Source organism: Ranitomeya imitator, chromosome 6 (assembly GCF_032444005.1).
Source record: "Ranitomeya imitator isolate aRanImi1 chromosome 6, aRanImi1.pri, whole genome shotgun sequence".
Classification (NCBI taxonomy): domain Eukaryota; kingdom Metazoa; phylum Chordata; class Amphibia; order Anura; family Dendrobatidae; genus Ranitomeya; species Ranitomeya imitator.
This window is the reverse complement of record NC_091287.1, coordinates 364,389,554-364,410,667: the sequence shown is the minus strand read 5'-3', so window position 1 is coordinate 364,410,667 and position 21,114 is coordinate 364,389,554.

The following is a 21,114-nucleotide window of genomic DNA, read 5'->3' as shown; positions in this document are numbered from 1 at the left end:
TTAGAAGAGAATTGTGTGGTGGGACGTGAGTATCATTTTTAACATTTTTTCACTTCCTGGGACCCATTAATAGGTTGTCCTGTAATAGACAACCTCTTTAATAACCGATTTGTACAGTACATCTTTACATTTCCTCTAACGTTTTACATCTTTCATTATCTCTGCAAAGAAGAAGATTGTAGTATGTAATTTGTAGAAAAATGTATAGTCAATGTAAAAAAGCTATTCAGACTCCACTAAACATCGTGCCATTAATTGGGATGGGGACACGTAACTCTAAAAGATGCAGGCGTAGTAGAGCATAGGGGACCTATATGAACCCTTTGGCCTATATGCAAATACAAATACAATTAAAGAGCAGTGGCAGTGAGGGCCTTTTTGGACATTTTGCAATGAAGTCCATTTGTTTCAAGTTACTCCACTGAGTGGAAATATACAGTATACAGTGGGGCAAAAAAGTATTTAGTCAGTCAGCAATAGTGCAAGTTCCACCACTTTAAAAGATGAGAGGCGTCTGTAATTTACATCATAGGTAGACCTCAACTATGGGAGACAAACTGAGAAAAAAAAATCCAGAAAATCACATTGTCTGTTTTTTTAACATTTTATTTGCATATTATGGTGGAAAATAAGTATTTGGTCAGAAACAAACAATCAAGATTTCTGGCTCTCACAGACCTGTAACTTCTTCTTTAAGAGTCTCCTCTTTCCTCCACTCATTACCTGTAGTAATGGCACCTGTTTAAACTTGTTATCAGTATAAAAAGACACCTGTGCACACCCTCAAACAGTCTGACTCCAAACTCCACTATGGTGAAGACCAAAGAGCTGTCAAAGGACACCAGAAACAAAATTGTAGCCCTTCACCAGGCTGGGAAGACTGAATCTGCAATAGCCAACCAGCTTGGAGCGAAGAAATCAACAGTGGGAGCAATAATTAGAAAATGGAAGACATACAAGACCACTGATAATCTCCCTCGATCTGGGGCTCCACGCAAAATCCCACCCCGTGGGGTCAGAATGATCACAAGAACGGTGAGCAAAAATCCCAGAACCACGCGGGGGGACCTAGTGAATGAACTGCAGAGAGCTGGGACCAATGTAACAAGGCCTACCATAAGTAACACACTACGCCACCATGGACTCAGATCCTGCAGTGCCAGACGTGTCCCACTGCTTAAGCCAGTACATGTCCGGGCCCGTCTGAAGTTTGCTAGAGAGCATTTGGATAATCCAGAGGAGTTTTGGGAGAATGTCCTATGGTCTGATGAAACCAAACTGGAACTGTTTGGTAGAAACACAACTTGTCGTGTTTGGAGGAAAAAGAATACTGAGTTGCATCCATCAAACACCATACCTACTGTAAAGCATGGTGGTGGAAACATCATGCTTTGGGGCTGTTTCTCTGCAAAGGGGCCAGGACGACTGATCCGGGTACATGAAAGAATGAATGGGGCCATGTATCGTGAGATTTTGAGCGCAAACCTCCTTCCATCAGCACGGGCATTGAAGATGAAACGTGGCTGGGTCTTTCAACATGACAATGATCCAAAGCACACCACCAGGGCAACGAAGGAGTGGCTTCGTAAGAAGCATTTTAAGGTCCTGCAGTGGCCTAGCCAGTCTCCAGATCTCAACCCTATAGAAAACCTTTGGAGGGAGTTGAAAATTCGTGTTGCCAAGTGAAAAGCCAAAAACATCACTGCTCTAGAGGAGATCTGCATGGAGGAATGGGCCAACATACCAACAACAGTGTGTGGCAACCTTGTGAAGACTTACCGAAAACGTTTGACCTCTGTCATTGCCAACAAAGGATATATTACAAAGTATTGAGATGAAATTTTGTTTCTGACCAAATACTTATTTTCCACCATAATATGCAAATAAAATGTTAAAAAAACAGACAATGTGATTTTCTGGATTTTTTTTTCTCAGTTTGTCTCCCATAGTTGAGGTCTACCTATGATGTAAATTACAGACGCCTCTCATCTTTTTAAGTGGTGGAACTTGCACTATTGCTGACTGACTAAATACTTTTTTGCCCCACTGTATGTACAATAGGCATTTTTTTGTTTATTACTTTGTTGGAATATGCACAGCAAGTAATAGTTCAATTCCTGTATGTAGTTATATCAGTAAAAATGATAGATACAAATTATCTATGCATTTTTATAAATATTTCGAGCAATCTACACAACCAGACACTCTATAGTGCAGAAATTGTCCAAGTGGCAATTTTGACACCAAACAAAATACCCAATGCCAAACACTCCTTGCAAACACTCACCAGGGAAGAAATGCATCTTACAAAAAGTATATATATCAATTTGGGAAAGAAAAACCTTTCTGAAACACACTCTGTGTAAGTTAAATACAATTACTTGGCCCTTCTAAATGCATGAGAGTGTAGGAATAGTCATTCAAACCTGTTGCTGGTATTGAATTCAAAATAAAACAAACAAATGGTACTCAACTATGCAAATACATGTTGGAGATAGCCAGGAGTAGAAAAAGACAAATATAACAAATTCTATACTCAGGGATGGTTTTCAGACGCTTCTCATCCCTTCATGGGATCCGATTTTTGAAATTGCAACTGGTTCCCAAAACCAGCAGGAATTAGTGGCCTGATCCAGTTCTGGGTGCCCATCAGATTCAACTGAATGTGCTGCCTTATTACTGGAAGGGGCCAGGATAGGTGATATAATTACCAGAATGAGGAACATAGATTATTGCTTTATGGCAGCAAGTGAGAGATATAAATACTGTAGGGGCAAATTAAGGGACATTATTACTGCATTGGTATAATTTACTTTTGAGGTTACAGTTTTCTATGGGGGAAACAAAAGAGATGTCCTGTTATTGAGCCGGATGTCGCTGTAACGGGGTTAACTCAACAATGTGGAGCCAGAAGACCACAGCGTATGATTGCTCCTACTCTAGCGCTGAGAAGAAGCGCTTCTCCTTTATTTTAAATGTGTTTATTTCTTCTGGCAGAATAGGGGTTAATCGGCCATGTTGGAAATCCCTGCTCTCCCAGTTCAGCTCGGTTAGCCACTCCTTTCCTCTTTATAATCTGGGCTCTGTTACAAATCCTTGTCAGAGCTCACACTTGATGCATGGCTAATGAAGTGAGTGGAGTTCATATGGGGAGAGTTGGAGGAGTTATCTGTGACTGTTGCTTGGTTTGTATGTGTGGTAATTCCCTATCCTCTATTTTGGTTTATTCCCCTACCTCCATGCCCCGCTGCATTCCGCTGTCATATGTGTTAGGGTTCGAGTTCCCACCTCTGCACAGAGGGAATCTCGGGCCATCTCCGCTGCGGTCTCCCATTCTTCTCCTGCCGCAGTGGAGCCTGCTCAGTGGAGACGTCGGTCCCAGCGTCTTGCTCAGTCTGACTCTGTGCAAAGGGTTACTGCTGCTTTTCCAGCTTCTGCCATTGAAGCCAGTGCTGGGCAGTGGCGAGCAGACGCTTTTGGGACTAAGTCCTGCTTTTTCTCTTCTGAGCATGCCCAGGGTAAGATCTCTCATTGGAGATCGAGGGTCACATGCTTAGATACTGCAGCAAAACCCATTGGTTCTCCAGGAAGGTCCTGAAGTTCCTCAGGCTCTGTGGCAGCCTCTCATTGGTCCTTATAGGAAGGTCCTGTACTTGCTGCAGCTATAAAAGGTTCGCATGGCCGCACGGCCATGCGCTACTATCAAATCTAAGTTATGTGCTTTGCGCCAGTCTGGTTACGTTTGTATGTGTTCAGGGACTCGGCTGAAATAAGCCCCTAGAATACCAGCACCTCCGGTGAGGAGATTGTGTGTATGGATTCAGGGCCCCCGTGGAAATAAGCCCCTAGAATACCGGCTCCTCCGGTGAGGAGATTGTATGTTTGCATAACCACCAACTGCTATCTGCTCGGCAGTTGCTGTGTACTCCTGTGAGGTTAACAGGACACAGTGCTTTCTTTAGGCGACTCTGTGAAGTAACAGAGTTCGCTTCTACCGCCATATAAGGCTACCATTTGCCAGCAGCAGGTTCTCTCCTGGACGGTGAGGGTATCCACATTAAAATTGGATGAAGGGTTTAGGAGTTTCAGCTCCTTAACATGTGCCACCCTGTTTTTAAAGAGACCAAAAGTAATTGGACAATTGACTCCAAGGCTATTTCATGGACAGGTGTGGGCAATCTCTTTGTTATGTCATTCTCAATTAAGCAGATAAAAGGCCTGGAGTTGATTTGAGGTGTGGTGCTTGCATTTGGAAGGTTTTGCTGCAAAGTAAACATGCGGTCAAAGGAGCTCTCCATGCAGGTGAAACAAGCCATCCTTAAGCTGCGAAAACAGAAAAAACCCATCCGAGAAATGGCTACAATATTAGGAGTGGCAAAATCTACAGTTTGGTACATCCTGAGAAAGAAAGCACTGGTGAACTCATCAATGCAAAAAGACCTGGGCGCCAACGGAAGACAGCAGTGGTGGATGATCTCAGAATAATCTCCATGGTGAAGAGAAACCCCTTCACAACAGCCAACCAAGTGAACAACACTCTCCAGGAGGTAGGCGTATCAATATCCAAATCTACCATAAAGAGAAGACAGCATGAAAGTAAATACAGAGGGTTCACTGCACGGTGCAAGCCACTCATAAGCATCAAGAATAAAAAGGCTAGACTGGTTTTGCTAAAAAAACATCTAAAAAAGCCAACACAGTTCCGGAAGAACCTTCTTTGGACAGATGAAACCAAGATCAACCTCTACCAGAATGATGGAAAGAGAAAAGTATGGCAAGGGCGTGGCACAGCTCATGATCCAAAGCATACCATATCATCTGTAAAACAATGCGGAGGCAGTGTGATGGCTTGGGCGTGCATGGCTGCCAGTGGCATTGGGTCACTAGTGTTTATTGATGATGTGACACAGGACAGAAGCAGCTGAATGAATTCTGAGGTATTCAGAGACATACTGTGTGCTCAGATCCAGCCAAATGCAGCAAAACTGATTGGTCGTTGTTTCATACTACAGATGGACAATGACCCAAAACATAAAGCCAAAGCAACCAGGAGTTTATTAAAGCAAAGAAGTGGAATATTCTAGAATGGTCAAGTCAGTCACCTGATCTCAACCCAATTGAGCATGCATTTCACTTGTTAAAGACTAAACTTCAGACAGAAAGGCCCACAAACAAACAGAAATTGAAAACCACCACAGTGAAGGCCTGGCAGAGCATCAAAAAAGAGGAAACACAGCGTCTGGTGATGTCTATGAGTTCAAGACTTCAGGCAGTCATTGCTAACAAAGGGTTTTCTGTAGAAAATATGGAAAGCTAGCACTCAATCAATGTGGTTCACGGTGCCAGTGAACGGGACACAGAGTCACACAAATCATAAAGTCAAAGCAATCACTGCACTCGTATAGTTAAAGTTGCATACATCAAAAGTTTATTTGACTTGAATCAGTGGTAAAAAGTGCTTGGCAAATTAACGTTTCAGCCAGCCCGTGGCCTTGATCACAAGATTGCTGTAGCAAGCTGCAAGACAAACAAAATATCACAAACAGACAAGTGCACACATACATATTTACATATTTACATAAATGAATGCATGTCAACAATTTTTTAATCTTTTTATTATTATTATTATTACTAGCTGAAGAGCCCGGCGTTGCCTGGGCATAGTAAATATCTGTGGTTAGTTATATCACCTCACTTCTCTTATTTTCCCATCACGCCTCTCATTTTCCCAATCACATCTTTCATTTCCCCCCTCACATCTCTCATTTTCTCCCTCACACCTCTCATTTTCTCCCTCACTCCTCTCATTCCCCCCTAACACTTGTCATTTCGACCTCACATCTGTCATTTTCCGATCACTCTACTATTTTCCCTCACTCCTCTCATTTTGCACTCACACCTTTTCATTTTCACCTCACACCTCTCATTTTCACCTCAGTATATACAGGTTTGTCATCTCCCTTATATATAGTATACACCTGTATGTCATCTCCTGTATATAGTATATACCTGTATGTCATCTCCCCTGTATATAGTAAATACCTGCTGTGTGTCATCTCCCCTGTATATAGTATATACCTGTATGTCATCTCCTGTATATAGTATATACCTGTATGTCATCTCCTCCTATATATAGTATATACCTGTATGTCATCTCCTTCTATATATAGTATATACCTGTATGTCATCTCCTTCTGTATATAGTATATATCTGTGTGTCATCTCCTCCTGTATATAGTATATACCTGTATGTCATCTTCTATATATAGCATATACCTGTATGTCATCTCCTCCTGTATATAGTATATACCTGTAGGTCATCTCCTCCTGTATATAGTATATACCTGTAGGTCATCTGCTCCTGTATATAGTATATACCTGTGTGTCATCTCCTCCTGTATATAGTATATACCTGTATGTCATCTCCTCCTGTATATAGTATGTACCTGTATGTCATCTCCTCCTCTATATAGTATATACCTGTGCGTCATCTCACCTGTATATAGTATATATCTGTGTGTCATCTCCCCTGTATATAGTATATACCTGTGTGTCATCTCCTCCTGTATTAGACCTCGTTCACACGTTATTTGCTCAGTATTTTTACCTCAGTATTTGTAAGCTAAATTGGCAGCCTGATAAATCCCCAGCAAACAGGAAGCCCTCCCCCTGGCAGTATATATTAGCTCACACATACACATAATAGACAGGTCATGTGACTGACAGCTGCCATATTTCCTATATGGTACATTTGTTGCTCTTGTAGTTTGTCTGCTTATTAATCAGATTTTTATTTTGAAGGATAATACCAGACTTGTGTGTGTTTTAGGGCGAGTTTCGTTTGTCAAGTTGTGTGTGTTGAGTTGCGTGTGGCGACATGCATGTAGCGAGTTTTGTGAGATGAGTTTTGTGTGGCAACATGCGTGTAGCAACTTTTTGTGTGTCGAGTTGCATGTGACAGGTTAGTGTAGCAAGTTGTGTGCAGCAATTTTTGCGCATGGCGAGTTTTGCGTTTGGGGAGTTTTATGTGTGGTGCCTTTTGAGTATGTACAAGTTTTGTGTGAGGCAACTTTTGCATGTGTTGCAACTTTTGTGCATGTGGCAATTTTTCCGCGGGTGCAAGTTTTGCATGTAGCGAGTTTTCCATGAGGTGAGTTTTGCACTTGTGGCGAGTTTTGGGTGAGCCTAGTTGTTGCATGTGGCGAGTTTTGCATGTGGCGAGTTTTGCGCGTGGCGAGTTTTGAGCGGTGACTTTTGTGTTTCGACTTTTATGTGGCGAGGTTGGTGTATGTGTGGTAAAATGTGTGCTGAGGGTAATATGTGTTCAAGCACGTGGTAGTGTGTGGCGCATTTTGTGTGTGTGTTCATATCCCCATGTGTGGTGAGTATCCCATGTCGGGGCCCCACCTTAGCAACTGTACGGTATATACTCTTTGGCGCCATCGCTCTCATTCTTTAAGTCCCCCTTGTTCACATCTGGCAGCTGTCAATTTGCCTCCAACACTTTTCCTTTCACTTTTTCCCATTATGTAGATAGGGGCAAAATTGTTTGGTGAATTGGAAAGTGTGGGGTTAAAATTTCACCTCACAACATAGCCTATGACGCTGTTGGGGTCCAGACGTGTGACTGTGCAAAATTTTGTGGCTGTAGCTGCGACGGTGCAGATGCCAATCCCGGACATACATACATACACACACACACACACACACACACACATACACACACACATTCAGCTTTATATATTCGATTTATTTAGATCACAGCCATGGTAGGACATACCCATCCAAAATAAAGGACATATACTGTATCCGGTAAGTGAAGCTCAGAAGGACTAGAGATCAGAGAGAGTGGTTCAAAGGACAAGAATATATGATATTGAGACAAGTAAGGCAAGGGAACATACCCCAATGGAAATCTGTTGTTTAAAGTAAGGACACTGTATGACTGGTGAGTCAGATAGAGGGATACAGTTGTGTAACCTGAAAGGGATAATGTAAAGTAAGATTGCAATAAAAACTGTATATATACAACTGTATATCTAGACCGTGCTCATTGGAATATTACCCAGCGATCCGCCCCCAGGGGGTAAAGTGTCGTGTGATACTGCAGCCTGGCAAGAGCCAAGATAAAGACCACATTTATTACAGATGGGGGGCAAAAGGTAGTGCCCTGGGTCAGTATGTACCTAGTTACATAGACCATAAGGGTGAGCTAAGTGCCATAAACATACTAACCAAAGTGATATGGTGTAAACGCTTGCCAGTGTAATATAATCGTAGATCCGGCCGGAAAGGAACCAATGGCTGTAATAGAAGTTAGATACAAATGAGAGCAAGAGGGGGGTATCATGAATTACCAAACTGTAAGTGTATGAAAAGCCAATAGAATACCTGTCTTGTATATAGGATCAGGAGTACAGATCAGCGCACATGCTGACCTCAATACACAGGGCGCAGGCGCTGACAATCTAACACCCAGTGACATAGTACGCTAGCGCTGGCAATCATACACACCACGCAAGCGCTGACTTCAAGACACAGGGCGCAGGTGCTTACAACTCAATACCTGGCAACACACAAGCGCTAGCAACCATAGGCATTGCGCAAGCGCCAAGTCTAATGCATAGTGCGCAGGTGCTGAGATTACAGAGCTTAGTGACATGAGTAGCACCTTCTGTGCATGCGCCAGCATCCCCCTGCATATCTGGTCACATGACCGGCTGGGGAGCTACATAAACTCCTTAGCCAGCACCAAGTTTAGCCTACCCACTGCCTTGACACACAATTGTGTCGGCTTCCTCCTTTTGGCCACCAACGCTTGCTTTACATACAGGAGACGAGGAGACACAGATGTGAGACCCCAGCACAACTTACAGATAAGTGAACAAATACCTTACTTGGATTTTGAGCTATATATTGTTCTCTTGCCAACAGTGCTATTAACCCTGGCTCCACCTGTGACATACCAAACCACACAGGGACCATACAACCTAACCTGTGCCCCTGATTCCATATGCGAGACAGGTACCTTAAGAGATTGCATGAAACCGCAACACAACTTTAAATCAATTAACCAATTCCTTGCCCTGTTTCTCAGCCATATACACTACCTTCTTGCCCACAGTACTATCTTCCCTTGCTCCCCCTGGGACATTCCAGAGGAAACAGGAATTACACAGCCTGATCTGTACTCCTGTTCCTATATGCAAGACAGGTATTCTATTGGCTTTTCATGCACTTACAGTTTGGTAATTCACGATACCTCCCTCTTGCTCTCATTTGTATCTAACTTCTATTGCAGCCATTGGTTCCTTTCCGCCTGGAACTACGGTTATATTGCAATGGCAATTTTCAATGGCAAGCGTTTACACCATATCACTTTGGTTAGTATGTTTATGGTACTTAGCTCACCCTTATGGTCTATGTTACTAGGTACATACTGACCCAGGGCACTACCTTTTGGCTCCCCATCTGTGATAAATGTGGTCTTTATCTTGGCTCTTGACAAGCTGCGGTATCTCCACACGACACTTTACCCCTTTATGTTCTACCATGGCTGTGATTAAAAGATTAAAAATTTTTTGACATGCATTCATTTATGTAAATATGTAAATATGTATATGTGCACTTGTCTGTTTGTGATGTTTTGTTTGTCTTTCTGCTTGTTACAGCAATTTTGTGATCAAGGCCACGGGCTGGCCGAAACGTTAATTCGCCAAGCACTTTTTACCACTGATTCAAGTCAAATAAACTTTTGATGTATGCAACTTTAGCTATATAAGTGCAGTGATTGCTTTGACTTAACAAATGGTTTTCAACCAAGTACTAAAAATGAACATTTTATTTAAAATTAATCTGTCCAATTACTTTTGGTCCCCTTAAAAACACGGTTGCACATGTTAAGGAGCTGAAACTCCTAAATCCTTCATCCAATTTTAATGTGGATACCCTCAAATGAAAGCTGAAAGTCTGAACTTCAACTGCATGTTGCCTCTGTCCAAATATATATGGACCTAACTGTAAATATATCTATTTTTTAGAGGTCTGGGGGGCCCTAATAGAACTTTTGCTGTTGGTCCCTGAAGTTTCATTGTACTCCCCTGCTTGCAGGCCAGTAATAATGATGGCAATCTGGCCGGTTTCTTGTAGACCAAGGCTCTTGGGATCCTGTTGCCAGATTGCCCTCCTCATAAGAAGTGTGCCAGCCAGGAAGGGGGGGTAGACACATTAAATGCACAGGGGTCCCAAGCTGTCAGTGTCCGCTCCTGCTATAAACATACTGTATAAATTCTGTATATACCACTGACCAATATAGCTACCCTTATTTTCAAAAATTTCAAAAACAATCATGAGCCCTCCATCCATGGAGTCTGTCAGTCTCTTAATTTGTTGACAATTAACTTTTTGTGCAACACCATCCACAGCTTCTCAGATACTGTTCAAAAAGGTGTACTGTTTCCTTCACTGTACATCTTCTGTTTAGGAAGAGCCTACATGTTTTTATTGAGGTTTAGGTCATGTAAGGGACGGGGTCATGTCATTTTTCTTCTTTACTAGTGATGGGCGAGCACTAAAATGCTCAGGTGCTCATTAGGGTTGAGCGAAACGGGTCAGCCATTTTCAGAAGTCACCGACTTTTGGCAAAGTCGGGTTTCATGAAACCCGACCCGACCCCTGTGTGGGGTCGGCCATGAGGTCAGCGATCTTCTGAATCTGGTATCAGAATTCCGATCCCGAGTTCCGATATGTTTGCAATATCGGAAATCGGTATCGGAATCCATATTTAAGTGTAAAATAAAGAATTAAAATAAAAAATATTGCTATACTTACCCCCTGACGCGCCCTGGTACTAACCGGCAGCCTTCCTTCCTTAGAATCAGCGCGTGAAGGGCCTTAGATGACGTCGCGGCTTGTGATTGGTCGCGCGACCGCCCATGTGACCGCTCGCGCGACCAATCACAAGCCGCGACGTCACTGAAGGTCCTTCAAGCGCTGATTCTTAGCAAGGAAGGCTGCCAGAAAGAAGCAGGGTGAGTATATACCTAATAGGATAGTGGATAGGGGATTGGCTTGCACGCACAGCAGTGGAAGAAGCAGTGGTGTCACCCACAGGCACTGTTCCACGACCAATCACAAGCCGCGATCCCAGGGCCTGAAGGAGAGTTTCCTCTCTTTCAGACCCTGGGAACCATTGGAAACCCAATGCACTGCATTGGGTTTCGTGTTTCGGCCGTCCCCGACCCCGACTTTTTTATAGGATCGGCCGATTTCACTCGACCCGACTTTTGAAAAAGTCGGGTTTCGTGAAACCCGACCCGATCCTATAAAAGTAAAAGTCGCTCAACCTTAGTGCTCATTGCTCGGGTCAAGCAAATTGGAATGCTCAGGTGCTCGACCCAAGCAATGAGTCCAATGTATGTCTATGGGAAACTCGAAAATTTTTCCGGCGGACCCCCCAGTGGTCTGCAGAGGGACTAGAAATTGCGGAAATCGATGGGAACAGTGCTCAAATGATGTGGGAACAGCATGGGGAAGACCCCTGGAAGCATTTCTGACTCCCAGGTCTCTGCTATGAACAATGTTGCCAGAGTCTTACACCACTTTTACAGACTCCCAACAAAACTAAACCAAAATGGATTTTCCTGGGAAATATGTTAAGGAACATCTTTTCCAGGGTAATGACTTGTATATAAGGCAAAATAAATAAACAAAAACAAAAATGCTTCTCCCCACTTTGGGCTATGTTCACAAGTAGCGTTTTTGATGCGTTTTTGAACTTTAGCATTGCTTTCAACCAAGACAATACATTCACTGGGAAATGTCATTTTAACATTTTACAACCTTATCTGGCCACGTGGTGTGTGACACATCATCAGACACATCCTGTTTCATTTATGAAGGAGGGACTCTGAATGTCACAAATTTTTATAGGGCCATCAGGCGGCCATTACTATTCTTTAAGGGCCAGCAGTCTGCCCTCACTATTCTTAGAGAGACATCAGCTGTCTATGCTTTGTTGTTCCCAATATTAAACAGTCAGTCTCCTATACTGTTATTGCATATGCAGTGAGTGGCAGGTTTGCCCACCATTTGGACACACCCCAATACCCCTTTGAAGAGACGTACAGGAGAGTCTCCTGAAAACAATGTTCCCATTGTTAGGAAGTGAGCAGACTGTGTTTCAGAACACAGAGAAGCGGGATGGTGATGATAATTATGGTGACATCATCTCCGCTCACATCTTGGTGGAGTCCTCAAAGTTTTGGAGGATGATACAAATGCCTTACATCCAGGTCCACTTCTGAGGTCTTATGTGTGGAGTCTGAACTGAATACCGATGGTCTTGTTGATGCTGGTAGTCAACAACTGCCCTCTTCTGCTCACTATTCCTTCCCAACATCTGTAGTGTAGACATCCAATGCATGGGGACATCACACACCAGTCAGTGAGCAAGAAGCTGCAAATGCTGCTGAAGCACAGCAAGGGCAGCGGAAGCTGTAGCTGACTTTCTAAAATGGGCACACAGGTGACTTACTTTGACAAGTAGATCCGGCAGCTCCGGGTAGGTTTTTGAGAAACCGCTGAACCATGAGGTAAAGCACATGGGCAAGCATGGTATGTGTGAGCTCACCTCACCTCAGAGCCACCACCAGGTTCCGGCCACTGTCACACACAACAATGCCTGGCTGTAGGTTCAGCGGTGTCAGCCACAGATCTGCCTGCTCTTTCGTAGCTGTCCACAAATCTTCAGCATTGTGCGGCTTGTCACCTAAGCAAATTAGCTTCAGCACAACCTGTTGCCACTTTGGCTGAGGTAGTGCTGCAGTGCTTCCAGCTTGTGCCTGAGATGGAGATGGAGGCTGAAGAGGAGGAGCAGGATGAGGTGCAGGAGCTGTAGACTGTGGGGACAACCCTGATTGAGATACGGCCTGCAATCCTCGGCATCGTGAGGACATGTTCCATCCCAAGGTCCGACTGGGTCCCTGGTTCCACTATGTTAACCCAGTGTGCCATCAGCAAGATGAACCATCCCGGCCCACATGCGCTTGTCCGTGGTTAGGTGTACTTTCCCAGTAACTGCATTGTTGAGGGCAAAGCTAATGTTGTGGGACACGTGTTTGTGTAATGCGGGGATGGCACACTGGGGAAATAGTGGCGGCTGGGGACCAAGTACCGCCGCCATCAGGTTGTGGAAAGCTTCTGTCTCCCTTAACCTAAAAGGCAACATTTCGAGTGCAAACAGTTACATAATGTTGGAATTAAGTAGTATGACCTGAGGGGCGTTGGCTGCATATTTGCGCTTGTGTTCCCAGGACTGGGATATGGACAACTGAACGCTGCACTAGGACAAAGACATGGATGTGTTTGATGATGATGCTAGCTGAGTGTGTGCAATGACAGGTGCAGGGCAGGAGGCATCTTCACATGCACCATGGATAGGGGATTGGCTTGCACGCACAGCAGTGGAAGAAGCAGTGGTGTCACCCACAGGCACTGTTCCTCGACCCTGGGGTTCGGCCCACAAAGTCGGGTGCTTTGCTTCCATGTGGCTGATTATGCTGGTAGTGGTCTGGCTGGTAATTTTGCTACACCTAATGATGCTGGCCTGGCAGGTGGTGCAAATGGCCTTTTTGGGGTTATCAGTAGAGTCTTTAAAAAACAACCAGAATAGGAAGACCTACCAGTTGTACTGGCAACTTCTGTCATGTTGGTGTTACTGGGAATGGTTGCCTACCTTCTGCAACCACACTGCTTCTTCCTGCCTGTTGGGGTGCTATGCCTTCCCCCCGTGTTCTTCTGTCCTTGCTCTGCATGTCCTCTTGCCAGGTTGGGTTAATTACTTTATCATCCACCACCACGTCTTCCACTTCTGCACCCTGGTCCTACTCCTGACTTTCTGGCAAATGTGTCTCATCCTCGTCCACCTATTGTGACACTTTACTACCGTCGCCTTCATGTGACCATAGCTGCACAAATATTTGGGCATCACTACATGTGATCTCCTCTTGCCCCTCTTCAAGTGGACAGGGCGAGAGGCCTGAATCTATAAAGGGAAAAGTGAACAGCTCTTCAGAGTGTTCAAGTGTGGGATTAGTTGTTTTAGAGCAGTTCAGTATGTTGGGAGGAAGGAGGATCAGGGTGAGGTATATGCGGTTCAGGATCACCGCTACTGAGACTTGACAGGGTGGTGGTGGCAAAGAGAATGGAAGCATTATCCGCTATCCAACCAACAACCTTTTGACACTGCTCTGGGTTCAATAGTGGTGTCCTGCGGTCCCCTAGTAATTGGGACAGGAAGGTCAGGCTAGAAGATGAGGGTGTTTGTTGTGGCACAATTTTGGCTTGTCTACGGCCTCGGCCTCTGCATGCACCATCACCATCGCATCCAGTTCCCCATCCCTTGCCACATGCCTTGCTCATTTTAAATGGAGGACAAAATTTTCCATGTTCTCTACAAATGGCTGAATTTTGAGCGCACTGATATGTGATCTGAGTGAGAGACAAACTACAGTTATAAATAGATGGATTTTTAGTGCTGTAATATGGAAAGGATCTGGCTGTATTCTGCAGTGCCAACAAGCAAAGGGAGCAGAAAAATGGTGTTCTCTGGATTGCTTTTTAAGCAAATAATTGGGATTAAGATAAAAAAAATATTGCTGGCCCCTGATACCTGGGGCTATGTCTTGAAATATCTGAAAAAGAAGCAGCAGACAGAACTGGAATGGACCCTCTTGCTACATGCACTGCAGTCTGCCTCATACACCGCCTACCTGCCTAGCACTGATATCTATGCAGCTGGATTAGTCCTCAGAAGGAGTTTTAGCGGAGATGGATATGTGTATAATATATTGTGGTATACCTACACTAACTAAGAAACAAGCAAATCTCTCCCTAGCTCAGTAGCAACTCTCCCTACACTTCTTGATTCCGGAGTAGTTTATGTCGAGCATGGCGATGCCAGGTCTGATATAGACCTGATGACACTGGCTGCAGCATTACAGTGTGTGGCAGACAATCCCTACATGTTCATTGGCTCTCTAAAGAGTGCCAAACATGCAGGGAGGGGACCCGAGCTCCCTCCGAGCAACCCCAGAAATACTCGGCAAGCTGCGAGCATCTCGAGCACTGAGATGCTCGGGCGAGTACCAAGTTCTGGCGATCTTGCTCGCTCATCACTAGTCTTTATTGCCAAACCAAGCAGTGGATTACTTCAATGGGTAATATTCATGGTTTTCTTGAAAGATGCAAAAAGTTTTCAGTGCCATTGCTTGAATAAACTGGCAATAGGTTTGAGAGTTGATTTTGAGTCTATCTTTAACCCGAAAAGGTCCAACTAACTCATCTTATTTCTTATCAATTTCATGAGTGCTGCATTCCTTTGTAAAACTTTTCAGAGTCATTTAAATCTCTTTTTGGACCATTCAGCATGAGGAAAACATCTGTCTAATAATTGTACACATCTTGATAAAGGGTGAATATATCCTTAGACCACACTCTCCCTCATTACACAAATGTTCATCAATTGATCTGTTTCATGTAATAATAAGTATTAAAGTTTATACAGGCTCGAGTTGGAAAATATGCACACAGTGTAACGCACAACATGCATTGCTACTATAGTGTAAGTGCCCAAAGATCAATAATGTGAACAGTAAGTAATAAAAAAAAGTATTTCCACGGTGCAGAATGTGTAGAGACCAAATCAGTTTTGAGGACAGATTGGACACAGTTGGCAATTGTATTTGGATACATGAACAGAGTCTTTTTCAAGGAATTCACAGTCAGTACTTGTGTATTTCATAGAACGGAAGGAAAAAGAAAAAAAGCCTGTTTATCACGAAAGCTCAAATTTATAATCCAAGGGGCTGTTGCTTTGGCAATAGGATTACTATATTGTTACATTAAGTATTTTTTAGCCTTTCGTAAAGTGCTGTAGATAGATATATATCTTGTAAATAAGTTCTTGTTTTTTATTGAAACTACTTGACCGTAATATGAAATTGTTGCACCTGCTTCAAACACATAGCAAGAACAACCATAGGATCTACATTTACTTTGGTAAGGTTACAAGAACATTTGATGGATAGGATAACTAACATAGTGGATGAATCGTCCTGTGAGTGCCAAGGTCATGGGTGAAATGGTTATGAATGTACATAAATTACAAACTAGGTAAATGAAAGACAGAGGCACTGGACTAGAACGTCTGCCTTAAAATAACTGTGTAAAGTTTCTCTGTTTAATTATACAATCCTGGCCAACAGCGAAGAGTAGGAGAATCTTGGCTGTCATGAGACATTGAAGACAGTAAGCAACTCTTAACCAAAGTTACTTTAGGATTTTAATGCACAATTCATTTTATTTTGCTGTTGCTGCGGAAAAAAAAATCAAAACTAGAAAGCAATAATTTTCCATTTAATTTTAATAGAGCATATTAGACAAAAACATGGTATCTTACTAATCTTTCTATTATTCCATGGAAACTATTAAAAAAAATAGAAAATGCAAAAATTAAGATATGAATAAGAGAAAACAGTAAATTGTAAATGATAAAGTGAGCTGTAGTTCTACAGCTCTAATGTTTGTATTCCATGTCTTGCTTTAGGAACTACAATTCAAAGCACTGTCAATTGTAATTTGCTATTTTACCGCTTGCTAGTTTGGTCAACAGTGCACTGAATGACATTACGCTATCATTGAATTTTTATATGATATTTTTTTCTTAATTTGTTTTTACAATACGTAAAAATCTCCATTTTTGCGTCTTCTTCCATATTCGCTCCTTTTCAGCCCTTATATGCCTGATTACTCTTGCACACAAGATACAACCTATGGGTTGGCGACATTAGCTATTTTGCTCAAATGGTAATACAATGGGTGTGGAAAGTATTCATACCCCTTTAAGTTTTTCACTCTTTGTTTTATTGCAACCACTTGGTCAATTCAAAAAAGTTCATTTTTTCTCATTAATGTACACTCTGCACCCCATCTTGACTGAAAAAATACAGAAATGCAGAAATTTTTCAAATTTTATTAAAAGAGAAAAACTGAAATATCACATGGTGAAAAGGAAAAAGACTCTTTGCTCAGTATTGAGGAGAAGCACCCTTTTGAGCTAGTACAGCCATTACTCTTCTTGGGAATGATGCAACAGATTTTTCACACCTGGATTTGGGGATCCCTTGCCATTCTTCCTTGCAGATCCTCTCCAGCTCCATCAGGTTGGATGGTGAACGTTGATGGACAGCCATTTTCAAGTCTCTCAAGAGATGCTCAATTGAGTTTAGGTCAGTGCTCTGGATGGGCCAATAAAGAATGGTCACAGAGTTGATCTGAAGCCACTCCTTTGTTATTTAGCTGTGTGCATAGGGTCATTGTCTTGTTGGAAGGTAAACCTTCTGTAAAGTTGAAGATCCAGAGCACTCTGGAAAAGGTTTTCATCCATGATATCTCTGTACTTGGCTGCATTCATGTTTCCTTCAATGACAACCAGTTGTCCTGTCCCTGCAGCTGAAATACACCCCCATAGCATTATGCTGCCACCATCATGTTTCACTGTTAGGATTGTATTGAGCAGATGATGAGCAGTGCACAGTTTTCCCCACACATACCACTTAGAATTATCACCAAAAAAGTCTATCTTCATATCATCAGAGAAGAGAATCTTATTTCTCATAGTCTGGGAGTCCTTCATGCGTTTTTTTTCGCATATTTTATGTGTACTTTCATATGTCTTACATTGAGGAGATACTTCCATTGGGCCACTCTGCCAAAAAAGGCCCGACTGGTGGAGGGCTGCAGTGATAGTTTATGGAACTTTCTCCTATCTCTCAAGCATCTCTGGAGCTCAGCCACAGTGGTCTTGGGATTCTTCTTTACCTCTCTCACCAAGGCTCTTCTCCCATGATTGATCAGTTTGGCTGGACAGCCCAGTCTAGGTAGACTTCTGGTGGTCCCAAACATCTTCTATAAGGACTTTGGAAGCCACTGTGCTCTTAGGAACCTTGAGTACTGCAGACATTTTTTGTAACCTTGGCCAGATCTGAGCCTTGCAACAATTATGTCTCTCAGTTACTTGGCCTGTTTCTTTGACCTCATGATTCTCATTTGGTCTGACATGCACTGTAAGCTGTGAGGTCTTATATAGACAGGTGTGTGCCTTTCCAAATCAAGTCCTATCAGTTTAATTAAACACAGCTGGACTCCAATGAAGGAGTAGAAATGTCTCAAGAGGATCACAAGGAAATGGACAACATGTGACTTAAATATCAGTGTCTGGGCAAAGGGTCTGAATACTTATGACCATGTGATATTTCAGTTTTTCTTTTTTATTAAATTTGGAAAAATTTCTACATTTCTGTTTTTTTCAGTCAAGATGGGGTGCAGAGTGTACATTAATGTGAAAAAATGAACTTTTTTGAATTTACCAAATGACTGCAATGAAATAAAAAGTGAAAAATGTAAAGGGGTCTAAATACTTTCCGTACCCACTGTAAATATTGTTATCTTGGTTTCTAAAAAATAATGTTATTATTAGTATTGAGCGACTTTTGTTTTTATAGGATCGGGTCGGGTTTCACGAAACCCGACTTTTTCAAAAGTCGGGTCGAGTGAAATCGGCCGATCCTATAGAAAAGTCGGGGTCGGGGTCGGCCGAAACATGAAACCCAATGCAGTGCATTGGGTTTCTAATGGTTCCCAGGGTCTGAAGGAGAGGAAACTCTCCTTCAGGCCCTGCGATCCATATGTTCTGACTGGCGGAACGCACCAAGTATAAGGTGTAATGGTATTAGGTGCGTTCGCCGTCCGAGGTCCACCGTGCAGGTGAAAACCCTGCTGCTAGTAGAGACGGACGAGATGGCGGTACAATATGAATACACACTTCGGTTAACTTCACCCAGTGTGAAGGAAGCGAACCCTGTAGAGTCACAGGGCCGTGTTACCGCACCAAGAGAATATATTTAGAGGCACTAGAGTGCGTGCGGTGCCGCACTGGCGGACGCCACTAACCACCCAGGCTTGGGTTAGGAAAGCGCAGAGAAAGCACACGGCGCCGCACTGGCGGTCACAGCAATAAGACGCTGTAATGTGTGTACCGTGCTGATGGCTAAGTCGGGGGCTAGGTAGCAATCAACCACCTTCCGCGAGCAGTCATACAATAGGGAGGGGATTTTAAAGAACGACTTTCACTCACAACACACACACATTTACAAAAGACAATACTAGCACATGGCCGTGCGGCCATGCGAGGCTTAAATAGCTGCAGCATGTTTAGGACCTTCCAAAGAAGGACCAATGGAATGCTGCAGCACCTGAGCATGTGACCCTGGATCTCCACTGAGAGATTTCGCCCTGGGCATGCTCAGAGTGCAAAGCAGGATTTAGTCCGAGCAGCTACAAGGACCTTAGCTGCAGTATCTGATCATGTGACCCTCGATCTCCACTGAGAGATCTTACTCTGGGCATGCTCAGAATGTAAAAAGCAGGACTTAGCCCCAGAAACGTCCGCTCGCTGCTGCCCAGCACTGACTTCAATGGGAGAAGCAGGAAACGCAGCAGTAACTCTAAGCACAGAGTCAGACTGAGCGAGACGCTGGGATCGACGTCTCTGCTGAGCAAGCTCCACTGTGGCAGGAAAAGAATGGGAGACCGCAGCGGAGATGGCCCGAGATTCCCCCTGTGCAGAGGCAGGACTCGACCCCTAACATTACCCCCCCCTCCTAGGGCCCCCCCCTCCTTGGGCCTCGCTACGTTCGAAGGCAGCAATGAGCTCCGGAGCCCGAATGTGCTCAGCAGGCTCCCAGGACCTGTCCTCAGGGCCATAACCCTTCCAATCCACCAAATAGAATTTTTTACCACGTACCACCTTGTACCCCAAAATAGCGTTCACCTCGTAATCATCCGTAGACGAACCCGATGTCCCGGCAGATGACACATGAAAGGTGTCGGTGATACCAAGGCGTGGAGGAAGGGCCAGACGGTAGACCACAGGATTAACCTGTTCGAGGACCTTGAAGGGACCCAAGTAGCGAGGTGCAAACTTAGTGGACTCTACATGCAGCCTGATGTTACGGGCGGAGAGCCACACTAAATCGCCAGGAGCAAAGATCGGGGCAGGGCGCCGATGTGCATCGGAGGAGGACCTCATTCTCTCCTTTGAGGCCCGAATGGCATCCTGAGTGCGGTCCCAAATGTCCCGTGCCTCCACTTCCCAGTCTGCCACCCTGGAGTCAGCAGAGGACACGGGCATAGGCACAGGAACCCGCGGATGCTGGCCGTAATTAAGGAGGAAAGGTGTCTGACCAGTGGAGTCGGCTACAGCGTTATTAAGGGTGAACTCTGCCCATGGTAATAAAGATGCCCAGTCATCCTGCCTGGCAGAAACAAAATGTCGTAGATATGTGACCAGAGTCTGATTGGCCCTCTCTACCAACCCATTCGTCTCGGGATGATATGCGGAAGAGAGATTTAACTCAATGCTGAGAAGACGACAAAGCTCTCTCCAGAACCGAGACGCAAACTGGGGACCCCGGTCACTGACAATTTTGTCTGGCATGCCGTGTAGGCGGAAGGTGTGTCTTATGAACAACGCTGCCAAGGCCCGTGCAGAAGGTAACCGTGGGAGCGGCACCAAATGCACCATTTTCGAGAAATGATCGGTAATAACCCAAATGACGGTACAGCCGCGAGACTTGGGCAAACCCACTACAAAGTCCATCCCGACCATCTCCCAGGGCCTGTCTGCCACCGGCAAGGGATAGAGTAACCCAGACGGCCGTTGTCGAGGAGACTTATTTTTGGCGCATGAGACACATGCCAGAATGTAATCTCTGACATCTCGGAGCATATGCGGCGCCCAGTACGTCCTCGCCAGCAGCTCAGATGTCCTTTTTGTCCCAAAGTGTCCACCCACCCTGGAGGAATGAGCCCAAGAGAGAACCTCCGGTCGCAAATTTATGGGCACAAAAGTCTTGCCCGGAGGCACAGACTCAAGCGACACCGGAGCCACGGTTCTCAAGCTCTCAGAAGGAACAACAAGCCGAGGCTCTCCTTCCTCCTCCTCAGATGACACAACAGAGCGATAAAGGGCATCAGCTCAAATGTTCTTCTCCC